The sequence below is a fragment of the Pelophylax lessonae genome, assembly GCF_965119305.1.
Source record: "Pelophylax lessonae genome assembly, chromosome: 2".
NCBI lineage: Eukaryota > Metazoa > Chordata > Amphibia > Anura > Ranidae > Pelophylax > Pelophylax lessonae.
In genome coordinates this window covers 614,666,646-614,672,645 of record NC_138769.1, presented here as the reverse complement: position 1 = coordinate 614,672,645, position 6,000 = coordinate 614,666,646, and positions in this window count along the sequence as shown.

Genomic DNA, 6,000 nt, shown 5'->3' with positions numbered 1-6,000 from the left:
GGGCTCAAGTAGATGAGGACGTCGATCTTCAGGTTGACTTTTGTGGAGGCGGTGACAACAAGGCCATAACCACGGCTCAAATTTTGGCCAAAATTCAAGCTGTGTATGGCTAGTTTTAGGTGATGTACCTATAGTGGTTTTGATTACGGTGCTTCTCTGCACCTACTACCTCAGCATTCTTTTTTTTTTTAGCCAAAGGGATGATATGAGAGATAAAGGTGGACATGAAGGGGGAGTGGGCACGATGGGGATTTAAGTCTATGATTTACAGTACATCAGCTAAAGCTATGTCTTTCTACATCCTGATGCAAAATATTTCAAAGATGAGTAGGGTAATGGGGAAGGGGGGAAGGGCACTCTTTGTGAATGTGTGGATCACTCATCAGAGAGCAACACAGGTGTAAATGAGCCCTTAATGTTATAAAAAAAATTACCTTTCCCTAACTGCCAAATAATTAAAATATCTCTGGCCATGCCAACATTTTCTTAGATAGTCCCATTGCTCCTGTAATGAATTATGTGCCTCTTCCAGAGGTTTGACCAAGAAATCAAATTAGAGTCAGAGATAAATCATATCCTACAGCAAGTCAGTGCTAAACAAGAGCATCTAGACAGATTGGTTGAAAGATTTGTTTAAATATTACATTTCTTTATCTGCTGCTCTAATGTATGACTGTGACAGAATAAGGGCTGATTCACATCTATGTACTGGGGGAACATACGGCAATGCAAAGACCGGGCAGAGACCTCTGGCATATCATTGCACTAGCAAGATTTTCAAAGATGGCGACATGGGAGAGGAGAGGCAGGACAAAAATAAAGGGGGGCTGAAGTTCCTCTTTAATGTTGCAGAAAAAAATGTATACTTTATAACACCCAGAGAAACACACACAGGATAACAAACTGCAAAGTCATTATTTTTCTTATTACATCCCACACTGAGAAATATTCTCAACAGTCAGAAATATCATTTGTTCTGTTTAGAAAAATAATCTGTAATTTAAACATTTATTTCAAAACACTAATTCTATGCAAGTTTTGATAAAATATATGCATTTAAAAACCCAAAATGTGGATCACAGTGTTAGCTCTGAGGTCTAAAGGGCTTTTATGTACCAAAATGTGGTTTTATTTGTAGATTTTCTCAGTGTTATTTATAAAGGAGGAACAGATGAGATGGGTCCTTATCTAGAGGTTACTGGAGTTGATGTAAAAAGGGTCAGAATGCATTTTTGGCACAGATCATGTTACCAAAAGCAATACAAATCTACTGTATCTGCATGGAGTTTGCATGTTTTCCCTGTGCCTGCATGCGTTTACGCTGAGTACTCCAGTTTCATCCCACACTCCAAAGACATGCTGGTAGGTTAAATAAGTCCTGTCTGAATTAGCCTTAAGCCCCGTACACACGCGTCGAAAATTGGCAGGGAATTTTCGGCCAACGTCCGATCTGCCGATTTTCAGCTTGTTAGTATGATGCTTCCGACAACCAACTCCGAATTTTCGGCCGAAAAAAATCTGGTGTGCAGGCTATAAAATTTTTGTTGGCCGTCAACACAACGGACGATTTTCGTGCAATCAGTACAGATTTCGACGGGGAAAAATCTGATGAGCAAGTCTGGGCATGCTCAGTGAAGAAAGAACACAAAGAAAGCAAACCAACACATGACATCACTTCTGAAGTAGAATTTTGTTGGGCGAGAAAATTTGTGTGCAGTCTAGGCACATTCCAACCAACAAAACACAACTCTGGACAAAAGACGGACGATCGGTCGGCCGATAATCGTTGCGTGTGTACGGGGCTTTAGTATTTGTGTGCGTGTATACAGTATACGTATATGTGAGGTAGGGATCTTAAAGTGCTAGCTTCTTGGGGGCAGGGACTGATGTGAATGCACAATATGTAAAGCACTGCATAAACGGTAATGTAATAATAAATGATAGATCCATAGAAACGTCCCTGATCATCTTCCCATGTCAAATCTACAGGGACCTTTAAAGTGTCTATAGAAATATATCTAAAAACATTTCAGAAGTGCATGTTTAAGGGCTTGTGTTGATGGTCAAATGCAGCATGCTTTAAGGTATGTTCAGCTTGCATTGGAGATGCTTTCAAGTACCTTTAGACCTGCTGTTGACTTCCTTCTGGGCTGCTTTAAGCAGTTTTTGCATTCCCATAGGCACAAACAAAAGCCAATGTGCACAAGCCATTGAGCACACAAGTCTGGTATGAACAGATCCTGAAGGCCATAGATAGGCAACTGTATTGCTGTATTATAAATATACAGTAGTGAATCTTATTACATTTTGGATTTCCTATTGAAGATTAGGAAATACATTTGGGCAGCAATTAGAACTCAACACAGAAAAAAGTGTGAGCAGTAAATGCGCTTTTTTTAAAGTATAACCATAGGCAAACTTTTTTTTTTTTTCATTTTGGATAGAGCGAGGAAGGGTTATAACCCTTGTCAATTTATTTTTCTCCATATGTGTCCCATTGCAGAGATTTCCCTTCTTTCCCATAGCCAAACCGGAAGTAAGGAGGAAATACCTGTAAATTAAGGGAATTCCTTGGGGACCCCCTAGGTTACCAGAACTAGTGTCCCCATTGGAAGATTTCCCCATATTACTTTTCTGGGGACAACCCATAATTTGGGACTTCACTTTCAATAATAATGGTAAACAGGAAGGAAAGAGAGGGGGAATCTCCCTAATGGGGACACAGACAGCAATAAAAACTGACAAGTGTTCTAATACCTCTCCACTCTATCCAAAAAAAAAAGTTTTGCCTTTAGTTATACTTTAAGTATGGAAAATGTGTGAAGAATGACTGATTCACCAATCATCTGCCTCCTAATAAACATGCTCCTGAGAGTTGGTGTGTTGTTCTTCTAATGTCCTATTCTGCATGTCAGAAGATGAGTGCTCATACTAAGGTTTTTCAAACATGGCAATGTGGATACCCCCAGGTATACATGAGAGGAACCCCATTTGGATGCCAGCACACAGGCTTTGCCTGTACACAAAGAACAACATTTCCGTGCCCATGACCAGGAGTCAGAACGTTGGGGGGGGGGGGGGGGGGAGCAGAGGAAAATGCACTTTACTTTCTAGACTTATTCCTTCCACCATGTCTGCCCAGGCCTGGACTGGGACAAAAAATAGGCCCAGGCATTTTAGACTGAGCAGCCAATTTTTCCTGGAACTGGGGGGCGGCTGGGGGTATTGGTGGTAGCAGGGGCTGGGCGTTGGAAGGGGCGGTTGGTAATTGGAAAGATAATCTGTCTCTCTAAATTCTGCCATGGACCATTAACCTCTTTTTGAGTTCTTGCTTATTCTGCACTTTATGAACTGTGAGTATAGTAAAAAAGAAGACCAGAAATAAAAGAAAACACTGGCAGGATAGCATTCTATTAAAGGGGTGGAATTCTTTTTTAAAGTGAGTTGTAAATCAACAGCAGACATAGTTATGTAAGGGAAGAAGATTTGGTAGAAAATGCTATAGTTAGTTCTACCAAAAAAAAAAAAAAAAACCAACATTTTGTGTATTGTTGGGGGGTCATATTTAAAGGAGGGCCCTTGTCAGAATGCTTTGTCTTTCTCTGACTGAGAGCTGTAGCAGGGCATGTAGTGAATGTTTTAAATCCCTTCACATAAGCCAAGGCCAATTCTTTGTAATCCAGGGGGAGGAATCGGTGCTGGAGGGAGCTGTGCTGAGTTTAAAAGAAAACTGTACTCAAAATAAGCTAGCATTGCTGAAACCTCCTTTTGAGAATGCTAGTCGCCTGGCTGTTATGCTGACTAAAAGTTCAGATGCTTCCATTTCTAATGTTCCTCTTACTTCACTGGCCACATGCTTGCTCTGGGTTAGTAACTCAAAAGGCATTGACTTAAGAGACAGTGAGGCAACTGGTATTCCCAGGGGGAGGTCAGCAATGAACTGTATTTCTTATGGCAGTGTTTGGAGCCCAGCATGTTGCCCATGTATTCTAATTGCAAAAATGTGTGTTAAAACTGTGCTAATAAACAGGTGAAAAGCAGTAATGGCTGTCAGCACTACTCTTGACATAGAGTTTTCACATGGATATTAAAGTAAAACAGTGCAGCGCTTAAAAAGAAAAATGGATACAAACAATCACAGTGTACCGACAAATAAATATAATTATAAACAATGATAATGAGACCCCGTTCACACTGGGGCGATCCGACTTGTCGGGGCGACCTCACAGGTCGCAGCACGCAGCTCGCACCGCGACCTCAAAGCGGCCGGCACGGACTTCATAACATTGAAGTCAATGCAGGTCGCTCCAGGTCGCCCCAAAGAAGCTCCGGACCCTTTTTCTAAGTCGGAGCGACTTGTGTCGCTCCTATTAGAACGGGTCCACAGCTTCTCTATGGCAGGCGACCTGTCAGGCGACCAGGTCGCCCCAGTGTGAACGGGGTCTAAGTCCCAAGTGGTGAAGCCTTTGAAGCTTGTAAAGGTAATCCAACACATACAGGTGACCAAACGAGATGTAAGATCAAACACCACCACCATAGATGCATGGATATGCTCATCAGATGGTATGGACCCAGGTATCGTATAGTAAATGGGTCTACAACGCTTAATATCATCCGTGGATCCCACACTCAATGGTATTCTCAGGAGATGTTACTCATAGGGTAAAGATATACTCTAGAGGTGGATGACCGCCAGGAATGTTATCCATAGATGAAAACAGATAACACAGACATAGTGTAATACCGCTTGATATCAATTTATTACAAAAGAGGATTAAAAGACTTACAAGTGTCCAGGTAAAGTCAGCATAAAATCAACATGAACTGGAATGATGGCGGATGGCAGAACAGAACGCGTTTCGTCATATACGACTTCTTCTGAGGTTATTGCCTTTTAGCACTCGGGACTTATTCCCATTGTTTATAATTATATTTATTTGTCGGTACACTGTGATTGTTTGTATCCATTATTCTTTTTAAGCGCTGCACATTTTTACATTCTATTGTAAAACTAAAAAAGCATTCTTTGAGCAGGCAACAACTATGCTGGGGTTTTAGGATCACATATGCTAGACGTCTAAAATTATAACTAAAAACAAAACTTTTCTTTAAAGTAAAACTATAGGCAAAACTTTTTTTTCATTTTGGATAGAGTAAGGGAGGGTTATAATTTTATTTTTGCCATCTGTGTCCCATTTTGGAGATTTCCCACAGTCAAACAGGAAGTAAGGGAAATCCCTGCAAATTAAGGGAATTCATTGGGAACCCCCAGGTCATCAGAACTAGTGTCCCCATTGCAAGATTTCCCCTATATTACTTTTCTGGTGACAACCCAACATTTGGGATTTTCCTTTACTTTCACTTTTAATGATAATGGTCAAAGAAATGAGAGGGTGAATCTCCTTAACAGGGCACAGCAAGCAATACAAAGTGACAGGTGTATTAATCTATCTCTGCTCCATCCAAAACTAAAACAATAAGTTCTTTATTTATACTAAATTTTGGAAATAGTGGAGATGGATTAGAACAGATCATGGCAGGTGGGAGGGGTTGGCAGGGTGCTGTATGTAGCTTCCTGAGAACATCATAGTTCCCTGTCTTAGTAGTCAGACAAATTAGGTACACTGAAAGCAATTCAATTTAATAATTCAGAAATTAAAAAAAAAAAGCTTTATAGGAAGTGAATTTTTCGAGAAAATTACTGTCAACAAACTTTCCCATAATTTGGATTTGTAGGCCTGCCATAGCTATATGCATATAGAAGGGGGGGGGGGGGGGGGCATAGGGCTCGTATGCATAGGAGGCAATGATTACCATCACCCTTCTAAAATACACGAAAGCCAAAATAAATTAAAAAAGAAAGCACTTCCAATATGTTATACCCTTCTCATTTACAATTAAATGATGGGTGACCATTAAATATGGACTAAGTAAAAAATATTTTATCAGATGACCACAAAAAACGTATCTTGTCTCTTTCGACAATGCCCATCCTTTTTT